The sequence below is a fragment of the Sinohyriopsis cumingii genome, chromosome 13, assembly GCF_028554795.1.
Source record: "Sinohyriopsis cumingii isolate HCF-2022 chromosome 13, ASM2855479v2, whole genome shotgun sequence".
In the NCBI taxonomy this organism is placed as follows: Eukaryota; Metazoa; Mollusca; class Bivalvia; order Unionida; family Unionidae; genus Sinohyriopsis; species Sinohyriopsis cumingii.
This window is the reverse complement of record NC_142973.1, coordinates 46,810,364-46,836,046: the sequence shown is the minus strand read 5'-3', so window position 1 is coordinate 46,836,046 and position 25,683 is coordinate 46,810,364. Positions and strand designations below refer to the sequence as shown.

At 35.2% G+C, this 25,683-nt stretch overlaps 6 non-coding genes across 6 annotated transcripts; 3 read left to right on the top strand and 3 right to left on the bottom strand.

The window, feature by feature from the left end:
• Window positions 1-3,361: 3,361 nt before the first annotated feature.
• Trnap-ugg (transfer RNA proline (anticodon UGG)) lies at window positions 3,362-3,433 on the bottom strand. Its single transcript has one exon. It is a non-coding gene; the product is annotated as a tRNA-Pro (tRNA).
• Window positions 3,434-4,865: 1,432 nt separating this feature from the next.
• Window positions 4,866-4,936, top strand: Trnag-gcc (transfer RNA glycine (anticodon GCC)). The gene has a single exon. It is a non-coding gene; the product is annotated as a tRNA-Gly (tRNA).
• A 6,524-nt stretch (window positions 4,937-11,460) lies between these two features.
• Trnap-ugg (transfer RNA proline (anticodon UGG)) lies at window positions 11,461-11,532 on the bottom strand. The gene has a single exon. It is a non-coding gene; the product is annotated as a tRNA-Pro (tRNA).
• A 1,432-nt stretch (window positions 11,533-12,964) lies between these two features.
• On the top strand, window positions 12,965-13,035 carry Trnag-gcc (transfer RNA glycine (anticodon GCC)). Its single transcript has one exon. It is a non-coding gene; the product is annotated as a tRNA-Gly (tRNA).
• A 6,529-nt stretch (window positions 13,036-19,564) lies between these two features.
• Trnap-ugg (transfer RNA proline (anticodon UGG)) lies at window positions 19,565-19,636 on the bottom strand. The gene has a single exon. It is a non-coding gene; the product is annotated as a tRNA-Pro (tRNA).
• Window positions 19,637-21,069: 1,433 nt separating this feature from the next.
• Trnag-gcc (transfer RNA glycine (anticodon GCC)) lies at window positions 21,070-21,140 on the top strand. Its single transcript has one exon. It is a non-coding gene; the product is annotated as a tRNA-Gly (tRNA).
• Window positions 21,141-25,683: the final 4,543 nt, after the last annotated feature.

Genomic DNA, 25,683 nt, shown 5'->3' with positions numbered 1-25,683 from the left:
TTCTTTTTTTCTTTCTTACATTCTTTACAAGCTTACAAATTAAAACTAACAATTATGTTCTTTTTTGGTTTCAATCGACGTTCCGCATCTGCAAGATTACTTATTGTTGTTACAGCTCTGTGAAGATAACAATTCCAAAATGTTGCACCGTATAATTGTAAATATAACTTTATCAAGCATATTTATTCTTAATAGGGTTGTCAACTTTTGAAAGCTGAGGCTGATTGAAGTCCTGAAGATTGATCTCTGAAAGGTAAAGAAATGCAAGACAGGTTGATCATCTAGCCATCTACAACTACAAATATAACATCCCAACATATGTCACATACACAATGAGAAAACACCGATATTATTTTCACCGAAAGCATAACTTAGGAAGAAAATTATAATATATTCAATTGAATTCGAATCGCAATTATGCGACTATTTATTTCAATTGAAACCTTTAAAGGGAGGAAATCACTGGCCGCACATGGTGTCTGAAGCCATACACTGCATTATACTCCTCATCAAGAGCAGAAGACTTCTTCCAGGACATGGTGATTATCACAATTTTTGCACGATCAGTTGCGTTCAAAACATTTAAAAGAACGGAAACATGGTACTTATTGGAAATGTAACACGTGCAGTTACATACAAAGCCAGTGAATGAACAGGAGCCGTGGTGATGCATAGTTATAGCAGAAACAGTTGCATTTGAAAATCCGAGAAACAGAATAAACTCTCTAGCCGAAGATGTTACCTACTTATGATATTGATCAAGTGGTAGTCAGTATTTATCACCTTCAGACACACACAATAAGAGAACGGGAGTAAAATGAAATTTGTTGATTTTGAAATAAGGACAGACCAAGTTTCATGAAAATGTCTTACAATTTTAGAGCGAACTAACTGAAGACATTTTATTCTTAATTCTTACTGATTATATGGACAGACATACATTCGCAGAGTAAATGTGAATTTTTTTGAACATCAAAGTTTTCCTAATTTGACTTACTTGTTCATCTTTGAACTGCAACGATAAAACACTTAATTGACCATATGCCTTTTGTATGGTTTCGCTTTCTAATAAACCGAACACTTGATTGAAAATTCAGGCGTGAATATGCTTTGGCGCATCATCTTAAATTAGTATCATATACTTTCTTTAAAACATAATCTGGACACTAGAATAGTTTTAAAGGAGATTCATCAATTGTTACGTAAAATACTTTTCCAATAAGTCGTACGTTCAGGAGCATTGTCAAATTCCCAATACATATCTCCCACACGATTTGTAACAATCAACAACATTTAATGACGTTTGCTTGTTGCTTTTCGTGAAATAGGTTAGAAAATCAAGAAAGTGGGTAAACTGAGACTTGATGTTTTAAGAAGAATAAAGATTCTCAACAAGAAAAATCACAACCTACCAATTACGTTCTTTGCTGATCCCCGGTCGAGTCATACCAAAGACTTACAAAATGCTACTAACAGCTGCCTCGCTTCACGCTCAGCATTAAGAGGTTAGTGTTAGGACTGGTCCGCCTGGTGTCAGGATAATATGACTGGGTTGGACATCATGCTACATGTCTGCGGCATGATGCCCCAGTACTAGACATAACTATAATCTGTCGCACTGCGGACATCGTAGCGATATGACTGATAGATTATTAAAGCTACGTTAAAAATCCAAATCACACACACACACACACACACACACGCAGACGCACACATGTTCTTTGCTGGTTTTAATCGACGTTCTTATTTTTTCTTCTTTCCATTCCTTACAACCTTACACAACAAAAGATAACAATTACGTTATTTGTTAGTTTCAATCGATGTTCAGCATATGAATCAAAGTTTGCAAGAGAATATTTGTGTGAATATTTGTGTGATTTGCAACAACAATTTCCTGATGCGTTTCAAAGTTACACTTTGAATAGAGCTTACAAAGGAAATGAAAATATAAGGAGCATTTTGGGCGAGATCCAGTCTTCCGAGTATCGACAAGCCTGGTTTTTAAAAGTGTAAATCGAATGGTAGTAAGTGGTGAATGTTTCTAATTAATTCAGACCTAGCAATTAACGTTAAAACAAAATCAAAATTGTAAAGTTAAAAATATAGTTCATATGATGCGTAAACCATGTTTTATGTGATGTATTGTTTAAACTGTATAAAGAGAATGCAGAGGAAACCAAAAGGCATTTAATTTATTTACTTTTAATGAACATTCTGCGGGACCATTATGGTACATAGATTCATTCGCATCTATCTGTCTGTCTCTATGTATAACTGTATGTCTGCTTCAATCTCAATCCATTGTAAACCTGTCTGCCTGTTTGTCTGCCTATATGTCTATTGTATTGCCTGTTCAAGTATTTTGATTCTCTTGATGGGTATCTTCCTTCGTTGGAATGATGAAATATATATCTATATATCAATCTATCGATTGACCGATAGCTTTATTCCGTCTATATATCTTGATGGGCATGCTCCTTTTTGAGAATGAGTACATTTCATACACAACTAGTAAAGTTTCAAAATCTTAGTCTTTCGTCATCATTAAACTATTCAATTTGTTTCAGAACAAGAAGACAGAATAACTTCAAATTACTTTTGTTTTTACATTCATCGCCAGGCTTTCTTCTCCAGTTACTTGTCGACATTATGTCCAAATAATGAAGATAATGACCCAAATATAAGTCCTTCCTCCAAGGACAAAAAAAGCTGTCGCAAATGACCAAAGGAAAAACTGATTTTAATGAATTTTAATCATTATTGCATAGGATAAGAAGGAACTTAGTGTCACTATAAAGTGTTTTTTATTTCTCTTAGTTTTCTCTGACGATGGTGTTTTCTGACATATGTAATTGTGGTTAAGATTAGTCTTTCTTGTATACATAAACTGGTTCTCTAAATTCAAGAATGAAACTATGCAATCAAAACTGGCAGAAGTTAAATAATTATTAGCATACATTTTGATAAGGATGTCTAAAACAAACTTTTTCTGTATGGGTGTGGAGGTTAATTTTGTTCAGAGGAAGATAAGAGTGCAATGAAAAACTATGCTAATCCACTGGTCCATACAGTAGTTATATTTGTTCAAGAATTTCAGTACATCCTCTGAAGCTGAAGTTGTAAATGGGGTTCTGGGAAGTTAACTTCCAATTAATTGTACTTGACTAACTATATGAAAACCTATTTCAAGTTTTGGAGAAATGACAATTCACCAGCGTTTCCGAAATGAATCCGTCAAAAGTATTGCATTTACACGAATAATTGAAAATGAAATATTTCACTCATGGCTGTCCCGAGAGATTGCTTCAACCATTTACCAGGATACTACAAAATGAGTATTAACTTTCATTTCCAAAATGGTGGGCTCGTCCGGGATTTGAACCCGGGACCTCTCGCACCCAAAGCGAGAATCATACCCCTAGACCAACGAGCCTCACATGGGAAATAATCGTGCCATTATCCGCCTTTATATTTGTCCTGCATACGAGCCGCTACCTTATCGACAGCTTGATATCAGTGCGCTGCTGTTACTCAGATCCTTGCACATGAAAAGATTATATCATAGATGAAACGTACATATTTCATTTCCTTGTGTACATTTCATGCACAAATAGTATTGTTTCGAAATATCAGTCTTTTGATATCATTTACTATTCAGTTTGCTTCAAAGCTAATCTCCCAAATCTATGAGACATACACATATAAGTCCTTTTTCCAAGGAGAAAAAACTGTCGCAAATGACCCATGATCAAACTAAATTTAATGAATTTTAATAATCTTTGCATCATTTAAGACCAGATGATAGGAAGGAACTTAATGTTCCTATAAAGTGTTTTCTTTTTCTCTCTTAGTTTTCTCTGAAGAGGGTGTTTTGTAATATATGTAATTTATGGATGACATTATTCATTGTTGTATACACAGACTGGTTCTCTAAATTCAAGACCGAAACTATGCAATCAAGCTGATTGTTGTTGTGGGTAACACATGAAAAGTAATTAGTTGACTTTGTTTAGACTAACATGCTTTAAGATAAAGTCGATTTCCGATGACGAAGACATATTTAGAATTAAAATGATATTTATTTGCATGCTTCTAAATGAAATCCAACTCATCTGAATTTTACTGTTGATAATAATCAAGAGTTTCAGATCTACATAATATTAATTGCTGCCGATAGACCCTTGGACAATCCGTTGATCAAACAGCATTCTCCATTCGCCGGCGTCCCCGTTTGACACTTGCATTATGCATGAAGATGAATGCATGCTGATGTATGTCGATGGAAGCCAAATTTGCCATTCTAGTCGACGGTCATACCATTAATTTGACAGTTGATTTTCACAACAACAAAAAAGATAATTCCAGTAGGCGGATTAGGCAAGGTTCGTTTTAGGTTCTCTCTAAGCAGCACATTCATCTTTCGTTAAAGATATGATAGGAAATCTGTACAAATATTATGAATTCGTCCATCAATATTTTGCTTAAAAACCAATTCCGGATAGACTTTGTTCTATTTACAACCTCCTTGAAAACGAATACCGTTTTCTACTAAAATGCATCTTGTGGATAGATGTGAGATGAAATTCAAGCAGACAAGACCTTTGAAGAGACTAGCAAGTGAGAAATCATGTGGCTGTCTCCAATTTAGAAAGTGCTTCAATCCAAGTAATCTACGCCGTTTCAGAATCAAATAAAGAGATGTGTTGTGTCGGTTTATTCTAACAGCATGCATTGTAACCCCATAGGCAGTCAATCAATAAATCAACGCCTACTGAATTAGATGACACAGACATGTAAATGACATTAGGCAGTTAAGGTAAAGACACGGTGGGGAGATAGGCCCTTACGAAGCAAGGGAATAATGTGCATCGGTGGTTCAGTGGTAGAATGCTCGCCTGCCACGCGGGCGGCCCGGGTTCGATTCCCGGCCGATGCAAATTTTTTTTATATAGTTTTAGAATGTTTGCATAATCCAATATTTGTGATAACTCTTTTTGCCCTAGTCTAATTTTCGCTCACTTTTGTGTTTTATGCCAACTCCACAACTGAAATCGGAACAGTCCTTGAATCAGAAGCTTGGATGTCTCACACTGAGTGTCCCTCGCTTCCCGGAAAAAAACATGGATGTTGGTGCAAAACAGCTTTCCATTACAGTGGGACAGATCCTTATCTTGTCTATAAGGAGTTTCTAATTGGAACTGTAGGAAGAGCGTAATAACCTTCATTTTTCAGTCAGAGGTTAATCTTTAAATCCGGATGACGATGCCTATCGCCCTTAATTATTTTAACACAAGAACATTTCAGTGTACTGAACGTGTTATTATCATTTACTTTATGACACTAGAATACTCTTTTAGAGATGTCTTCAATTTATTTCAACATTTATGTCTGTCTGTAAACCTCGTTTCACGTTTGACCTTCTCCAGCCAACTTTGACTCGAATTTCATTGAACTGATTTCAAATCCAGACTGAAAGGAATGATACTAAGTTCCTATTCACAATGTTTTTGTGTTATTTACAGATTACTGTATCAAACGATCATTGACCTCTCTCTCTCCCTCTCTCTCTCTCCCTCGCACTCTCTCTCTCTCTCTCTTTCTCTCTCTCTCTCTCGTTCGTTATCACACAAGAGTTCAAAGTTTATGCCTGCACAATGTCATATGTGGGAAAGTCATCATTGGAGATGTAAATGTTTAGATGATCAACCTGTCATGGGTTTCATTACATTTCAGAGGACAACAAATAGAACTATAATCAGCCTGCAATTTCAAAACTCTACAACGTCATTAAGAATAAATGTACGACATACTGTTATATCTACAATTACACCGTTTGAAAGATAAACTATATCCTCATGCGCAAACATGCACGCACGCAAACATACATATATGTGTAAACAACATACAATCATTTTTTTTAAAAAGGCAAACTGTTATCTATACTGTATTTCTACTGTGTGATTGAAGTTTCTCCTTAATTGCGGGTAGGAGATTGGGCCTATCTGAATAATGTCTTTTTTATCAATAACATATTGAAGGCTTATTGTGTATATGGTTGTAGATTATAAAGTAAGATTATTAATTTTGTATGAAAACATCTTTATTTGGATTTGAGCTCAGATCATTAGTTTTTCCTCAGGAAATCCTGGTGTACCAGATATTTGGCATGTTCTTTACTAAACCTTTAGTATTATACATGATCTTGCTGCCAGCGTTGAATATTATAGTAAACGAAACAAATATATTTGCAGTAGATGCATTAGGCAAAGTTGATTGCAGGTTTTATCTAAGCAATACACCAAACTTTAGGATAGGAAAACTGTACCAATAGTGCGAATTGCGTCCATTAATGTCTTGCTTACAAACTAATTCAGGAGGGATTTTATTTGATTCACAACCTCCTTAGAAATGAACACCATTTCTCTACTTGCATGTGTCTTGTAGAAAGATCTAAGAGCCATATATATACAGACGCTGGCGGCCTTCATTTGATTGCAAGTCGATGAAAGGGTACTTTTACGTTCAGAATGTGTGCATGGTCCTAAATTGTACTAGCGTTTCTCGCTGTAACCTAATTGTCGCTCACTTATGTTTTGTATGCCAACGCCACAACTTAAAGTCTTCCATCAGGAGATGGGGTTTCTCACACAGAATGTCCCTCGTTTGATAGATGCCCCGTGAATCCAAAATCAAAAGCAATTATTTTGTCATTGAGGATGTATTAAACTGCATGCCATAGCATTCATAGAACTGTATGCCTGAGAATGTGCAGAAATGCATTTCTGTCTATCGAAACAAAAGCACACCTGATGTTTCTATCCAGAACTCAAACCTGAGTAAATCATAAAATAGGGAGTTGCAAAATTAATGCTAAAACAGTTCTCTGGCAATCAAGAAGTCTAGTAAAAGTAATGCCACCAATGTCTTTCATCAGTACATTTTGGAATTAGAGCTACAATGAAATGATTTTGCAATATTATCAGCCTATTACAAACCCAGTTTGAAGTGAGACAGAAATGTGACTCGGATTGAATCTTGAAAAGGTAAATAAAAGTCAGACGGAAACTTGCCGAAAACATGGAAGTCAGACGATATTTTTGAATAGTAAATGGAAATCAGACGAAGTCTTGGTAAAGTATGTTTAGGTAGATTTCTGAACACAAGGGAATTCGACTGCTGTATTCCGAATTCAATACCAAGGTATTGTTATATTTATCCGAAAAGTCACAAACGGGTCTAGAACTGGACTATGCCAAGCGAAGTTCGGACAAGTGGCACATTGTTTCAGATTGTTCAAGACAGACTGAGCGTGTTGCCGAGCGGATTTATTTTAATCGAAACACTTTGGCGCAGAAACACTATCCATATTTTAAAGATACAAATGATTTCCTGGAAAAAACTGACCAAACTTACAGCCTCTTAAAACTGTATACTTGGAGAAAGAAAAGTGTGCAACGGCCATAAATTACCATTTTTGTACGTTAGGTGTATTGAGGATAGTTTCCTCGTTTGGACCCATGTGGAGGAAAAATAGTTTCCTGACTGGATAAAACAACCAACATTCATCAATTAAAATTAAAACGAAAAAGAAATGGAATAAGGAGTAGATTTCCTAAATTTGACATTATACAACAGAATAAACTTGCAAACGGGAATAATCGGGACATTAGGATATATTTAAAGGAGATTCATCAATTGTTACGTTAAATACCTTTCCTGTAAAGCATGGGTTCAGGAGCATTGTTAATTCCAAACACATATTTCCCACACGATTTTGCAACATCAACAAGATTTAATGACGCTTGTTCGATGTATTTCGAGAAATAAGTTGAAAAATCAAGCAAGTGGTTAAACAGAGACCTGAAGTTTTAAGAAGAATAAATATTCTCAACAAAACAAAACTAACAATTTCGTTTTTTGTTAGTTATATTCGACGTTCTTAGTTTTTCTCCTTTATATTCCATACAACTTTACAAAACAAAAAATAACAATTACGATCTATGTTGGTTTCAGTCCACGTTCTTTTTTTCTTTTACATTCCTTAAAAGCTTGCAAAACAAATGTAACAAGTACGTTCTTTGTTGGTTAAAGTCGATCTTCTTTTTTTCTTTCTTACATTCTTTACAAGCTTACAAATTAAAACTAACAATTATGTTCTTTTTTGGTTTCAATCGACGTTCCGCATCTGCAAGATGACTTATTGTTGTTACAGCTCTGTGAAGATAACAATTCCAAAATGTTGCACCGTATAATTGTAAATATAACTTTATCAAGCATATTTATTCTTAATAGGGTTGTCAACTTTTGAAAGCTGAGGCTGATTGAAGTCCTGAAGATTGATCTCTGAAAGGTAAAGAAATGCAAGACAGGTTGATCATCTAGCCATCTACAACTACAAATATAACTTCCCAACATATGTCACATACACAATGAGAAAACACCGATATTATTTTCACCGAAAGCATAACTTAGGAAGAAAATTATAATATATTCAATTGAATTCGAATCGCAATTATGCGACTATTTATTTCAATTGAAACCTTTAAAGGGAGGAAATCACTGGCCGCACATGGTGTCTGAAGCCATACACTGCATTATACTCCTCATCAAGAGCAGAAGATTTCTTCCAGGACATGGTGATTATCACAATTTTTGCACGATCAGTTGCGTTCAAAACATTTAAAAGAACGGAAACATGGTACTTATTGGAAATGTAACACGTGCAGTTACATACGAAGCCAGTGAATGAACAGGAGCCGTGGTGATGCATAGTTATAGCAGAAACAGTTGCATTTGAAAATCCGAGAAACAGAATAAACTCTCTAGCCGAAGATGTTACCTACTTATGATATTGATCAAGTGGTAGTCAGTATTTATCACCTTCAGACACACACAATAAGAGAACGGGAGTAAAATGAAATTTGTTGATTTTGAAATAAGGACAGACCAAGTTTCATGAAAATGTCTTACAATTTTAGAGCGAACTAACTGAAGACATTTTATTCTTAATTCTTACTGATTATATGGACAGACATACATTCGCAGAGTAAATGTGAATTTTTTTGAACATCAAAGTTTTCCTAATTTGACTTACTTGTTCATCTTTGAACTGCAACGATAAAACACTTAATTGACCATATGCCTTTTGTATGGTTTCGCTTTCTAATGAACCGAACACTTGATTGAAAATTCAGGCGTGAATATGCTTTGGCGCATCATCTTAAATTAGTATCATATACTTTCTTTAAAACATAATCTGGACACTAGAATAGTTTTAAAGGAGATTCATCAATTGTTACGTAAAATACTTTTCCAATAAGTCGTACGTTCAGGAGCATTGTCAAATTCCCAATACATATCTCCCACACGATTTGTAACAATCAACAACATTTAATGACGTTTGCTTGTTGCTTTTCGTGAAATAGGTTAGAAAATCAAGAAAGTGGGTAAACTGAGACTTGATGTTTTAAGAATAATAAAGATTCTCAACAAGAAAAATCACAACCTACCAATTACGTTCTTTGCTGATCCCCGGTCGAGTCATACCAAAGACTTACAAAATGCTACTAACAGCTGCCTCGCTTCACGCTCAGCATTAAGAGGTTAGTGTTAGGACTGGTCCGCCTGGTGTCAGGATAATATGACTGGGTTGGACATCATGCTACATGTCTGCGGCATGATGCCCCAGTACTAGATATAACTATAATCTGTCGCACTGCGGACATCGTAGCGATATGACTGATAGATTATTAAAGCTACGTTAAAAATCCAAATCACACACACACACACACACACACAAGCAGACGCACACATGTTCTTTGCTGGTTTTAATCGACGTTCTTATTTTTTCTTCTTTCCATTCCTTACAACCTTACACAACAAAAGATAACAATTACGTTATTTGTTAGTTTCAATCGATGTTCAGCATATGAATCAAAGTTTGCAAGAGAATATTTGTGTGAATATTTGTGTGATTTGCAACAACAATTTCCTGATGCGTTTCAAAGTTACACTTTGAATAGAGCTTACAAAGGAAATGAAAATATAAGGAGCATTTTGGGCGAGATCCAGTCTTCCGAGTATCGACAAGCCTGGTTTTTAAAAGTGTAAATCGAATGGTAGTAAGTGGTGAATGTTTCTAATTAATTCAGACCTAGCAATTAACGTTAAAACAAAATCAAAATTGTAAAGTTAAAAATATAGTTCATATGATGCGTAAACCATGTTTTATGTGATGTATTGTTTAAACTGTATAAAGAGAATGCAGAGGAAACCAAAAGGCATTTAATTTATTTACTTTTAATGAACATTCTGCGGGACCATTATGGTACATAGATTCATTCGCATCTATCTGTCTGTCTCTATGTATAACTGTATGTCTGCTTCAATCTCAATCCATTGTAAACCTGTCTGCCTGTTTGTCTGCCTATATGTCTATTGTATTGCCTGTTCAAGTATTTTGATTCTCTTGATGGGTATTTTCCTTCGTTGGAATGATGAAATATATATCTATATATCAATCTATCGATTGACCGATAGCTTTATTCCGTCTATATATCTTGATGGGCATGCTCCTTTTTGAGAATGAGTACATTTCATACACAACTAGTAAAGTTTCAAAATCTTAGTCTTTCGTCATCATTAAACTATTCAATTTGCTTCAGAACAAGAAGACAGAATAACTTCAAATTACTTTTGTTTTTACATTCATCGCCAGGCTTTCTTCTCCAGTTACTTGTCGACATTATGTCCAAATAATGAAGATAATGACCCAAATATAAGTCCTTCCTCCAAGGACAAAAAAAAAACTGTCGCAAATGACCAAAGGAAAAACTGATTTTAATGAATTTTAATCATTATTGCATAGGATAAGAAGGAACTTAGTGTCACTATAAAGTGTTTTTTATTTCTCTTAGTTTTCTCTGACGATGGTGTTTTCTGACATATGTAATTGTGGTTAAGATTAGTCTTTCTTGTATACATAAACTGGTTCTCTAAATTCAAGAATGAAACTATGCAATCAAAACTGGCAGAAGTTAAATAATTATTAGCATACATTTTGATAAGGATGTCTAAAACAAACTTTTTCTGTATGGGTGTGGAGGTTAACTTTGTTCAGAGGAAGATAAGAGTGCAATGAAAAACTATGCTAATCCACTGGTCCATACAGTAGTTATATTTGTTCAAGAATTTCAGTACATCCTCTGAAGCTGAAGTCGTAAATGGGGTTCTGGGAAGTTAACTTCCAATTAATTGTACTTGACTAACTATATGAAAACCTATTTCAAGTTTTGGAGAAATGACAATTCACCAGCGTTTCCGAAATGAATCCGTCAAAAGTATTGCATTTACACGAATAATTGAAAATGAAATATTTCACTCATGGCTGTCCCGAGAGATTGCTTCAACCATTTACCAGGATACTACAAAATGAGTATTAACTTTCATTTCCAAAATGGTGGGCTCGTCCGGGATTTGAACCCGGGACCTCTCGCACCCAAAGCGAGAATCATACCCCTAGACCAACGAGCCTCACATGGGAAATAATCGTGCCATTATCCGCCTTTATATTTGTCCTGCATACGAGCCGCTACCTTATCGACAGCTTGATATCAGTGCGCTGCTGTTACTCAGATCCTTGCACATGAAAAGATTATATCATAGATGAAACGTACATATTTCATTTCCTTGTGTACATTTCATGCACAAATAGTATTGTTTCGAAATATCAGTCTTTTGATATCATTTACTATTCAGTTTGCTTCAAAGCTAATCTCCCAAATCTATGAGACATACACATATAAGTCCTTCTTCCAAGGAGAAAAAACTGTCGCAAATGACCCATGATCAAACTAAATTTAATGAATTTTAATAATCTTTGCATCATTTAAGACCAGATGATAGGAAGGAACTTAATGTTCCTATAAAGTGTTTTCTTTTTCTCTCTTAGTTTTCTCTGAAGAGGGTGTTTTGTAATATATGTAATTTATGGATGACATTATTCATTGTTGTATACACAGACTGGTTCTCTAAATTCAAGACCGAAACTATGCAATCAAGCTGATTGTTGTTGTGGGTAACACATGAAAAGTAATTAGTTGACTTTGTTTAGACTAACATGCTTTAAGATAAAGTCGATTTCTGATGACGAAGACATATTTAGAATTAAAATGATATTTATTTGCATGCTTCTAAATGAAATCCAACTCATCTGAATTTTACTGTTGATAATAATCAAGAGTTTCAGATCTACATAATATTAATTGCTGCCGATAGACCCTTGGACAATCCGTTGATCAAACAGCATTCTCCATTCGCCGGCGTCCCCGTTTGACACTTGCATTATGCATAAAGATGAATGCATGCTGATGTATGTCGATGGAAGCCAAATTTGCCATTCTAGTCGACGGTCATACCATTAATTTGACAGTTGATTTTCACAACAACAAAAAAGATAATTCCAGTAGGCGGATTAGGCAAGGTTCGTTTTAGGTTCTCTCTAAGCAGCACATTCATCTTTCGTTAAAGATATGATAGGAAATCTGTACAAATATTATGAATTCGTCCATCAATATTTTGCTTAAAAACCAATTCCGGATAGACTTTGTTCTATTTACAACCTCCTTGAAAACGAATACCGTTTTCTACTAAAATGCATCTTGTGGATAGATGTGAGATGAAATTCAAGCAGACAAGACCTTTGAAGAGACTAGCAAGTGAGAAATCATGTGGCTGTCTCCAATTTAGAAAGTGCTTCAATCCAAGTAATCTACGCCGTTTCAGAATCAAATAAAGAGATGTGTTGTGTCGGTTTATTCTAACAGCATGCATTGTAACCCCATTGGCAGTCAATCAATAAATCAACGCCTACTGAATTAGATGACACAGACATGTAAATGACATTAGGCAGTTAAGGTAAAGACACGGTGGGGAGATAGGCCCTTACGAAGCAAGGGAATAATGTGCATCGGTGGTTCAGTGGTAGAATGCTCGCCTGCCACGCGGGCGGCCCGGGTTCGATTCCCGGCCGATGCAAATTTTTTTTATATAGTTTTAGAATGTTTGCATAATCCAATATTTGTAATAACTCTTTTTGCCCTAGTCTAATTTTCGCTCACTTTTGTGTTTTATGCCAACTCCACAACTGAAATCGGAACAGTCCTTGAATCAGAAGCTTGGATGTCTCACACTGAGTGTCCCTCGCTTCCCGGAAAAAAACATGGATGTTGGTGCAAAACAGCTTTCCATTACAGTGGGACAGATCCTTATCTTGTCTATAAGGAGTTTCTAATTGGAACTGTAGGAAGAGCGTAATAACCTTCATTTTTCAGTCAGAGGTTAATCTTTAAATCCGGATGACGATGCCTATCGCCCTTAATTATTTTAACACAAGAACATTTCAGTGTACTGAACGTGTTATTATCATTTACTTTATGACACTAGAATACTCTTTTAGAGATGTCTTCAATTTATTTCAACATTTATGTCTGTCTGTAAACCTCGTTTCACGTTTGACCTTCTCCAGCCAACTTTGACTCGAATTTCATTGAACTGATTTCAAATCCAGACTGAAAGGAATGATACTAAGTTCCTATTCACAATGTTTTTGTGTTATTTACAGATTACTGTATCAAACGATCATTGACCTCTCTCTCTCCCTCTCTCTCTCTCCCTCTCTCTCCCTCGCACTCTCTCTCTCTCTCTCTCTCTCTCTCTCTCGTTCGTTATCACACAAGAGTTCAAAGTTTATGCCTGCACAATGTCATATGTAGGAAAGTCATCATTGGAGATGTAAATGTTTAGATGATCAACCTGTCATGGGTTTCATTACATTTCAGAGGACAACAAATAGAACTATAATCAGCCTGCAATTTCAAAACTCTACAACGTCATTAAGAATAAATGTACGACATACTGTTATATCTACAATTACACCGTTTGAAAGATAAACTATATCCTCATGCGCAAACATGCACGCACGCAAACATACATATATGTGTAAACAACATACAATCATTTTTTTTAAAAGGCAAACTGTTATCTATACTGTATTTCTACTGTGTGATTGAAGTTTCTCCTTAATTGCGGGTAGGAGATTGGGCCTATCTGAATAATGTCTTTTTTATCAATAACATATTGAAGGCTTATTGTGTATATGGTTGTAGATTATAAAGTAAGATTATTAATTTTGTATGAAAACATCTTTATTTGGATTTCAGATCAGATCATTAGTTTTTCCTCAGGAAATCCTGGTGTACCAGATATTTGGCATGTTGTTTACTAAACCTTTAGTATTATACATGATCTTGCTGCCAGCGTTGAATATTATAGTAAACGAAACAAATATATTTGCAGTAGATGCATTAGGCAAAGTTGATTGCAGGTTTTATCTAAGCAATACACCAAACTTTAGGATAGGAAAACTGTACCAATAGTGCGAATTGCGTCCATTAATGTCTTGCTTACAAACTAATTCAGGAGGGATTTTATTTGATTCACAACCTCCTTAGAAATGAACACCATTTCTCTACTTGCATGTGTCATGTAGAAAGATCTAAGAGCCATATATATACAGACGCTGGCGGCCTTCATTTGATTGCAAGTCGATGAAAGGGTACTTTTACGTTCAGAATGTGTGCATGGTCCTAAATTGTACTAGCGTTTTTCGCTGTAACCTAATTGTCGCTCACTTATGTTTTGTATGCCAACGCCACAACTTAAAGTCTTCCATCAGGAGATGGGGTTTCTCACACAGAATGTCCCTCGTTTGATAGATGCCCCGTGAATCCAAAATCAAAAGCAATTATTTTGTCATTGAGGATGTATTAAACTGCATGCCATAGCATTCATAGAACTGTATGCCTGAGAATGTGCAGAAATGCATTTCTGTCTATCGAAACAAAAGCACACCTGATGTTTCTATCCATAACTCAAACCTGAGTAAATCATAAAATAGGGAGTTGCAAAATTAATGCTAAAACAGTTCTCTGGCAATCAAGAAGTCTAGTAAAAGTAATGCCACCAATGTCTTTCATCAGTACATTTTGGAATTAGAGCTACAACGAAATGATTTTGCAATATTATCAGCCTATTACAAACCCAGTTTGAAGTGAGACAGAAATGTGACTCGGATTGAATCTTGAAAAGGTAAATAAAAGTCAGACGGAAACTTGCCGAAAACATGGAAGTCCGACGATATTTTTGAATAGTAAATGGAAATCAGACGAAGTCTTGGTAAAGTATGTTTAGGTAGATTTCTGAACACAAGGGAATTCGACTGCTGTATTCCGAATTCAATACCAAGGTATTGTTATATTTATCCGAAAAGTCACAAACGGGTCTAGAACTGGACTATGCCAAGCGAAGTTCGGACAAGTGGCACATTGTTTCAGATTGTTCAAGACAGACTGAGCGTGTTGCCGAGCGGATTTATTTTAATCGAAACACTTTGGCGCAGAAACACTATCCATATTTTAAAGATACAAATGATTTCCTGGAAAAAACTGACCAAACTTACAGCCTCTTAAAACTGTATACTTGGAGAAAGAAAAGTGTGCAACGGCCATAAATTACCATTTTTGTACGTTAGGTGTATTGAGGATAGTTTCCTCGTTTGGACCCATGTGGAGGAAAAATAGTTTCCTGACTGGATAAAACAACCAACATTCATCAATTAAAATTAAAACGAAAAAGAAATGGAATAAGGAGTAGATTTCCTAAATTTGACATTATACAACAGAATAAACTTGCAAACGGGAATAATCGGGACATTAGGATATATTTAAAGGAGATTCATCAATTGTTACGTTAAATACCTTTCCTGTAAGGCATGGGTTCAGGAGCATTGTTAATTCCAAACACATATTTCCCACACGATTTTGCAACATCAACAAGATTTAATGACGCTTGTTCGATGTATTTCGAGAAATAAGTTGAAAAATCAAGCAAGTGGTTAAACAGAGACCTGAAGTTTTAAGAAGAATAAATATTCTCAACAAAAGAAAACTAACAATTTCGTTTTTTGTTAGTTATATTCGACGTTCTTAGTTTTTCTCCTTTATATTCCATACAACTTTACAAAACAAAAAATAACAATTACGATCTATGTTGGTTTCAGTCCACGTTCTTTTTTTCTTTTACATTCCTTAAAAGCTTGCAAAACAAATGTAACAAGTACGTTCTTTGTTGGTTAAAGTCGATCTTCTTTTTTTCTTTCTTACATTCTTTACAAGCTTACAAATTAAAACTAACAATTATGTTCTTTTTTGGTTTCAATCGACGTTCCGCATCTGCAAGATTACTTATTGTTGTTACAGCTCTGTGAAGATAACAATTCCAAAATGTTGCACCGTATAATTGTAAATATAACTTTATCAAGCATATTTATTCTTAATAGGGTTGTCAACTTTTGAAAGCTGAGGCTGATTGAAGTCCTGAAGATTGATCTCTGAAAGGTAAAGAAATGCAAGACAGGTTGATCATCTAGCCATCTACAACTACAAATATAACATCCCAACATATGTCACATACACAATGAGAAAACACCGATATTATTTTCACCGAAAGCATAACTTAGGAAGAAAATTATAATATATTCAATTGAATTCGAATCGCAATTATGCGACTATTTATTTCAATTGAAACCTTTAAAGGGAGGAAATCACTGGCCGCACATGGTGTCTGAAGCCATACACTGCATTATACTCCTCATCAAGAGCAGAAGACTTCTTCCAGGACATGGTGATTATCACAATTTTTGCACGATCAGTTGCGTTCAAAACATTTAAAAGAACGGAAACATGGTACTTATTGGAAATGTAACACGTGCAGTTACATACAAAGCCAGTGAATGAACAGGAGCCGTGGTGATGCATAGTTATAGCAGAAACAGTTGCATTTGAAAATCCGAGAAACAGAATAAACTCTCTAGCCGAAGATGTTACCTACTTATGATATTGATCAAGTGGTAGTCAGTATTTATCACCTTCAGACACACACAATAAGAGAACGGGAGTAAAATGAAATTTGTTGATTTTGAAATAAGGACAGACCAAGTTTCATGAAAATGTCTTACAATTTTAGAGCGAACTAACTGAAGACATTTTATTCTTAATTCTTACTGATTATATGGACAGACATACATTCGCAGAGTAAATGTGAATTTTTTTGAACATCAAAGTTTTCCTAATTTGACTTACTTGTTCATCTTTGAACTGCAACGATAAAACACTTAATTGACCATATGCCTTTTGTATGGTTTCGCTTTCTAATAAACCGAACACTTGATTGAAAATTCAGGCGTGAATATGCTTTGGCGCATCATCTTAAATTAGTATCATATACTTTCTTTAAAACATAATCTGGACACTAGAATAGTTTTAAAGGAGATTCATCAATTGTTACGTAAAATACTTTTCCAATAAGTCGTACGTTCAGGAGCATTGTCAAATTCCCAATACATATCTCCCACACGATTTGTAACAATCAACAACATTTAATGACGTTTGCTTGTTGCTTTTCGTGAAATAGGTTAGAAAATCAAGAAAGTGGGTCAACTGAGACTTGATGTTTTAAGAAGAATAAAGATTCTCAACAAGAAAAATCACAACCTACCAATTACGTTCTTTGCTGATCCCCGGTCGAGTCATACCAAAGACTTACAAAATGCTACTAACAGCTGCCTCGCTTCACGCTCAGCATTAAGAGGTTAGTGTTAGGACTGGTCCGCCTGGTGTCAGGATAATATGACTGGGTTGGACATCATGCTACATGTCTGCGGCATGATGCCCCAGTACTAGACATAACTATAATCTGTCGCACTGCGGACATCGTAGCGATATGACTGATAGATTATTAAAGCTACGTTAAAAATCCAAATCACACACACACACACACACACACACGCAGACGCACACATGTTCTTTGCTGGTTTTAATCGACGTTCTTATTTTTTCTTCTTTCCATTCCTTACAACCTTACACAACAAAAGATAACAATTACGTTATTTGTTAGTTTCAATCGATGTTCAGCATATGAATCAAAGTTTGCAAGAGAATATTTGTGTGAATATTTGTGTGATTTGCAACAACAATTTCCTGATGCGTTTCAAAGTTACACTTTGAATAGAGCTTACAAAGGAAATGAAAATATAAGGAGCATTTTGGGCGAGATCCAGTCTTCCGAGTATCGACAAGCCTGGTTTTTAAAAGTGTAAATCGAATGGTAGTAAGTGGTGAATGTTTCTAATTAATTCAGACCTAGCAATTAACGTTAAAACAAAATCAAAATTGTAAAGTTAAAAATATAGTTCATATGATGCGTAAACCATGTTTTATGTGATGTATTGTTTAAACTGTATAAAGAGAATGCAGAGGAAACCAAAAGGCATTTAATTTATTTACTTTTAATGAACATTCTGCGGGACCATTATGGTACATAGATTCATTCGCATCTATCTGTCTGTCTCTATGTATAACTGTATGTCTGCTTCAATCTCAATCCATTGTAAACCTGTCTGCCTGTTTGTCTGCCTATATGTCTATTGTATTGCCTGTTCAAGTATTTTGATTCTCTTGATGGGTATTTTCCTTCGTTGGAATGATGAAATATATATCTATATATCAATCTATCGATTGACCGATAGCTTTATTCCGTCTATATATCTTGATGGGCATGCTCCTTTTTGAGAATGAGTACATTTCATACACAACTAGTAAAGTTTCAAAATCTTAGTCTTTCGTCATCATTAAACTATTCAATTTGCTTCAGAACAAGAAGACAGAATAACTTCAAATTACTTTTGTTTTTACATTCATCGCCAGGCTTTCTTCTCCAGTTACTTGTCGACATTATGTCCAAATAATGAAGATAATGACCCAAATATAAGTCCTTCCTCCAAGGACAAAAAAAAAACTGTCGCAAATGACCAAAGGAAAAACTGATTTTAATGAATTTTAATCATTATTGCATAGGATAAGAAGGAACTTAGTGTCACTATAAAGTGTTTTTTATTTCTCTTAGTTTTCTCTGACGATGGTGTTTTCTGACATATGTAATTGTGGTTAAGATTAGTCTTTCTTGTATACATAAACTGGTTCTCTAAATTCAAGAATGAAACTATGCAATCAAAACTGGCAGAAGTTAAATAATTATTAGCATACATTTTGATAAGGATGTCTAAAACAAACTTTTTCTGTATGGGTGTGGAGGTTAACTTTGTTCAGAGGAAGATAAGAGTGCAATGAAAAACTATGCTAATCCACTGGTCCATACAGTAGTTATATTTGTTCAAGAATTTCAGTACATCCTCTGAAGCTGAAGTCGTAAATGGGGTTCTGGGAAGTTAACTTCCAATTAATTGTACTTGACTAACTATATGAAAACCTATTTCAAGTTTTGGAGAAATGACAATTCACCAGCGTTTCCGAAATGAATCCGTCAAAAGTATTGCATTTACACGAATAATTGAAAATGAAATATTTCACTCATGGCTGTCCCGAGAGATTGCTTCAACCATTTACCAGGATACTACAAAATGAGTATTAACTTTCATTTCCAAAATGGTGGGCTCGTCCGGGATTTGAACCCGGGACCTCTCGCACCCAAAGCGAGAATCATACCCCTAGACCAACGAGCCTCACATGGGAAATAATCGTGCCATTATCCGCCTTTATATTTGTCCTGCATACGAGCCGCTACCTTATCGACAGCTTGATATCAGTGCGCTGCTGTTACTCAGATCCTTGCACATGAAAAGATTATATCATAGATGAAACGTACATATTTCATTTCCTTGTGTACATTTCATGCACAAATAGTATTGTTTCGAAATATCAGTCTTTTGATATCATTTACTATTCAGTTTGCTTCAAAGCTAATCTCCCAAATCTATGAGACATACACATATAAGTCCTTCTTCCAAGGAGAAAAAACTGTCGCAAATGACCCATGATCAAACTAAATTTAATGAATTTTAATAATCTTTGCATCATTTAAGACCAGATGATAGGAAGGAACTTAATGTTCTTATAAAGTGTTTTCTTTTTCTCTCTTAGTTTTCTCTGAAGAGGGTGTTTTGTAATATATGTAATTTATGGATGACATTATTCATTGTTGTATACACAGACTGGTTCTCTAAATTCAAGACCGAAACTATGCAATCAAGCTGATTGTTGTTGTGGGTAACAAATGAAAAGTAATTAGTTGACTTTGTTTAGACTAACATGCTTTAAGATAAAGTCGATTTCCGATGACGAAGACATATTTAGAATTAAAATGATATTTTATTTGCATGCTTCTAAATGAAATCCAACTCATCTGAATTTTACTGTTGATAATAATCAAGAGTTTCAGATCTACATAATATTAATTGCTGCCGATAGACCCTTGGACAATTCGTTGATCAAACAGCATTCTCCATTCGCCGGCGTCCCCGTTTGACACTTGCATTATGCATAAAGATGAATGCATGCTGATGTATGTCGATGGAAGCCAAATTTGCCATTCTAGTCGACGGTCATACCATTAATTTGACAGTTGATTTTCACAACAACAAAAAAGATAATTCCAGTAGGTGGATTAGGCAAGGTTCGTTTTAGGTTCTCTCTAAGCAGCACATTCATCTTTCGTTAAAGATATGATAGGAAATCTGTACAAATATTATGAATTCGTCCATCAATATTTTGCTTAAAAACCAATTCCGGATAGACTTTGTTCTATTTACAACCTCCTTGAAAACGAATACCGTTTTCTACTAAAATGCATCTTGTGGATAGATGTGAGATGAAATTCAAGCAGACAAGACCTTTGAAGAGACTAGCAAGTGAGAAATCATGTGGCTGTCTCCAATTTAGAAAGTGCTTCAATCCAAGTAATCTACGCCGTTTCAGAATCAAATAAAGAGATGTGTTGTGTCGGTTTATTCTAACAGCATGCATTGTAACCCCATAGGCAGTCAATCAATAAATCAACGCCTACTGAATTAGATGACACAGACATGTAAATGACATTAGGCAGTTAAGGTAAAGACACGGTGGGGAGATAGGCCCTTACGAAGCAAGGGAATAATGTGCATCGGTGGTTCAGTGGTAGAATGCTCGCCTGCCACGCGGGCGGCCCGGGTTCGATTCCCGGCCGATGCAAATTTTTTTTATATAGTTTTAGAATGTTTGCATAATCCAATATTTGTAATAACTCTTTTTGCCCTAGTCTAATTTTCGCTCACTTTTGTGTTTTATGCCAACTCCACAACTGAAATCGGAACAGTCCTTGAATCAGAAGCTTGGATGTCTCACACTGAGTGTCCCTCGCTTCCCGGAAAAAAACATGGATGTTGGTGCAAAACAGCTTTCCATTACAGTGGGACAGATCCTTATCTTGTCTATAAGGAGTTTCTAATTGGAACTGTAGGAAGAGCGTAATAACCTTCATTTTTCAGTCAGAGGTTAATCTTTAAATCCGGATGACGATGCCTATCGCCCTTAATTATTTTAACACAAGAACATTTCAGTGTACTGAACGTGTTATTATCATTTACTTTATGACACTAGAATACTCTTTTAGAGATGTCTTCAATTTATTTCAACATTTATGTCTGTCTGTAAACCTCGTTTCACGTTTGACCTTCTCCAGCCAACTTTGACTCGAATTTCATTGAACTGATTTCAAATCCAGACTGAAAGGAATGATACTAAGTTCCTATTCACAATGTTTTTGTGTTATTTACAGATTACTGTATCAAACGATCATTGACCTCTCTCTCTCCCTCTCTCTCTCTCCCTCGCACTCTCTCTCTCTCTCTCTTTCTCTCTCTCTCTCTCGTTCGTTATCACACAAGAGTTCAAAGTTTATGCCTGCACAATGTCATATGTGGGAAAGTCATCATTGGAGATGTAAATGTTTAGATGATCAACCTGTCATGGGTTTCATTACATTTCAGAGGACAACAAATAGAACTATAATCAGCCTGCAATTTCAAAACTCTACAACGTCATTAAGAATAAATGTACGACATACTGTTATATCTACAATTACACCGTTTGAAAGATAAACTATATCCTCATGCGCAAACATGCACGCACGCAAACATACATATATGTGTAAACAACATACAATCATTTTTTTTAAAAAGGCAAACTGTTATCTATACTGTATTTCTACTGTGTGATTGAAGTTTCTCCTTAATTGCGGGTAGGAGATTGGGCCTATCTGAATAATGTCTTTTTTATCAATAACATATTGAAGGCTTATTGTGTATATGGTTGTAGATTATAAAGTAAGATTATTAATTTTGTATGAAAACATCTTTATTTGGATTTGAGCTCAGATCATTAGTTTTTCCTCAGGAAATCCTGGTGTACCAGATATTTGGCATGTTGTTTACTAAACCTTTAGTATTATACATGATCTTGCTGCCAGCGTTGAATATTATAGTAAACGAAACAAATATATTTGCAGTAGATGCATTAGGCAAAGTTGATTGCAGGTTTTATCTAAGCAATACACCAAACTTTAGGATAGGAAAACTGTACCAATAGTGCGAATTGCGTCCATTAATGTCTTGCTTACAAACTAATTCAGGAGGGATTTTATTTGATTCACAACCTCCTTAGAAATGAACACCATTTCTCTACTTGCATGTGTCTTGTAGAAAGATCTAAGAGCCATATATATACAGACGCTGGCGGCCTTCATTTGATTGCAAGTCGATGAAAGGGTACTTTTACGTTCAGAATGTGTGCATGGTCCTAAATTGTACTAGCGTTTCTCGCTGTAACCTAATTGTCGCTCACTTATGTTTTGTATGCCAACGCCACAACTTAAAGTCTTCCATCAGGAGATGGGGTTTCTCACACAGAATGTCCCTCGTTTGATAGATGCCCCGTGAATCCAAAATCAAAAGCAATTATTTTGTCATTGAGGATGTATTAAACTGCATGCCATAGCATTCATAGAACTGTATGCCTGAGAATGTGCAGAAATGCATTTCTGTCTATCGAAACAAAAGCACACCTGATGTTTCTATCCAGAACTCAAACCTGAGTAAATCATAAAATAGGGAGTTGCAAAATTAATGCTAAAACAGTTCTCTGGCAATCAAGAAGTCTAGTAAAAGTAATGCCACCAATGTCTTTCATCAGTACATTTTGGAATTAGAGCTACAATGAAATGATTTTGCAATATTATCAGCCTATTACAAACCCAGTTTGAAGTGAGACAGAAATGTGACTCGGATTGAATCTTGAAAAGGTAAATAAAAGTCAGACGGAAACTTGCCGAAAACATGGAAGTCCGACGATATTTTTGAATAGTAAATGGAAATCAGACGAAGTCTTGGTAAAGTATGTTTAGGTAGATTTCTGAACACAAGGGAATTCGACTGCTGTATTCCGAATTCAATACCAAGGTATTGTTATATTTATCCGAAAAGTCACAAACGGGTCTAGAACTGGACTATGCCAAGCGAAGTTCGGACAAGTGGCACATTGTTTCAGATTGTTCAAGACAGACTGAGCGTGTTGCCGAGCGGATTTATTTTAATCGAAACACTTTGGCGCAGAAACACTATCCATATTTTAAAGATACAAATGATTTCCTGGAAAAAACTGACCAAACTTACAGCCTCTTAAAACTGTATACTTGGAGAAAGAAAAGTGTGCAACGGCCATAAATTACCATTTTTGTACGTTAGGTGTATTGAGGATAGTTTCCTCGTTTGGACCCATGTGGAGGAAAAATAGTTTCCTGACTGGATAAAACAACCAACATTCATCAATTAAAATTAAAACGAAAAAGAAATGGAATAAGGAGTAGATTTCCTAAATTTGACATTATACAACAGAATAAACTTGCAAACGGGAATAATCGGGACATTAGGATATATTTAAAGGAGATTCATCAATTGTTACGTTAAATACCTTTCCTGTAAAGCATGGGTTCAGGAGCATTGTTAATTCCAAACACATATTTCCCACACGATTTTGCAACATCAACAAGATTTAATGACGCTTGTTCGATGTATTTCGAGAAATAAGTTGAAAAATCAAGCAAGTGGTTAAACAGAGACCTGAAGTTTTAAGAAGAATAAATATTCTCAACAAAACAAAACTAACAATTTCGTTTTTTGTTAGTTATATTCGACGTTCTTAGTTTTTCTCCTTTATATTCCATACAACTTTACAAAACAAAAAATAACAATTACGATCTATGTTGGTTTCAGTCCACGTTCTTTTTTTCTTTTACATTCCTTAAAAGCTTGCAAAACAAATGTAACAAGTACGTTCTTTGTTGGTTAAAGTCGATCTTCTTTTTTTCTTTCTTACATTCTTTACAAGCTTACAAATTAAAACTAACAATTATGTTCTTTTTTGGTTTCAATCGACGTTCCGCATCTGCAAGATGACTTATTGTTGTTACAGCTCTGTGAAGATAACAATTCCAAAATGTTGCACCGTATAATTGTAAATATAACTTTATCAAGCATATTTATTCTTAATAGGGTTGTCAACTTTTGAAAGCTGAGGCTGATTGAAGTCCTGAAGATTGATCTCTGAAAGGTAAAGAAATGCAAGACAGGTTGATCATCTAGCCATCTACAACTACAAATATAACTTCCCAACATATGTCACATACACAACGAGAAAACACCGATATTATTTTCACCGAAAGCATAACTTAGGAAGAAAATTATAATATATTCAATTGAATTCGAATCGCAATTATGCGACTATTTATTTCAATTGAAACCTTTAAAGGGAGGAAATCACTGGCCGCACATGGTGTCTGAAGCCATACACTGCATTATACTCCTCATCAAGAGCAGAAGATTTCTTCCAGGACATGGTGATTATCACAATTTTTGCACGATCAGTTGCGTTCAAAACATTTAAAAGAACGGAAACATGGTACTTATTGGAAATGTAACACGTGCAGTTACATACGAAGCCAGTGAATGAACAGGAGCCGTGGTGATGCATAGTTATAGCAGAAACAGTTGCATTTGAAAATCCGAGAAACAGAATAAACTCTCTAGCCGAAGATGTTACCTACTTATGATATTGATCAAGTGGTAGTCAGTATTTATCACCTTCAGACACACACAATAAGAGAACGGGAGTAAAATGAAATTTGTTGATTTTGAAATAAGGACAGACCAAGTTTCATGAAAATGTCTTACAATTTTAGAGCGAACTAACTGAAGACATTTTATTCTTAATTCTTACTGATTATATGGACAGACATACATTCGCAGAGTAAATGTGAATTTTTTTGAACATCAAAGTTTTCCTAATTTGACTTACTTGTTCATCTTTGAACTGCAACGATAAAACACTTAATTGACCATATGCCTTTTGTATGGTTTCGCTTTCTAATGAACCGAACACTTGATTGAAAATTCAGGCGTGAATATGCTTTGGCGCATCATCTTAAATTAGTATCATATACTTTCTTTAAAACATAATCTGGACACTAGAATAGTTTTAAAGGAGATTCATCAATTGTTACGTAAAATACTTTTCCAATAAGTCGTACGTTCAGGAGCATTGTCAAATTCCCAATACATATCTCCCACACGATTTGTAACAATCAACAACATTTAATGACGTTTGCTTGTTGCTTTTCGTGAAATAGGTTAGAAAATCAAGAAAGTGGGTCAACTGAGACTTGATGTTTTAAGAAGAATAA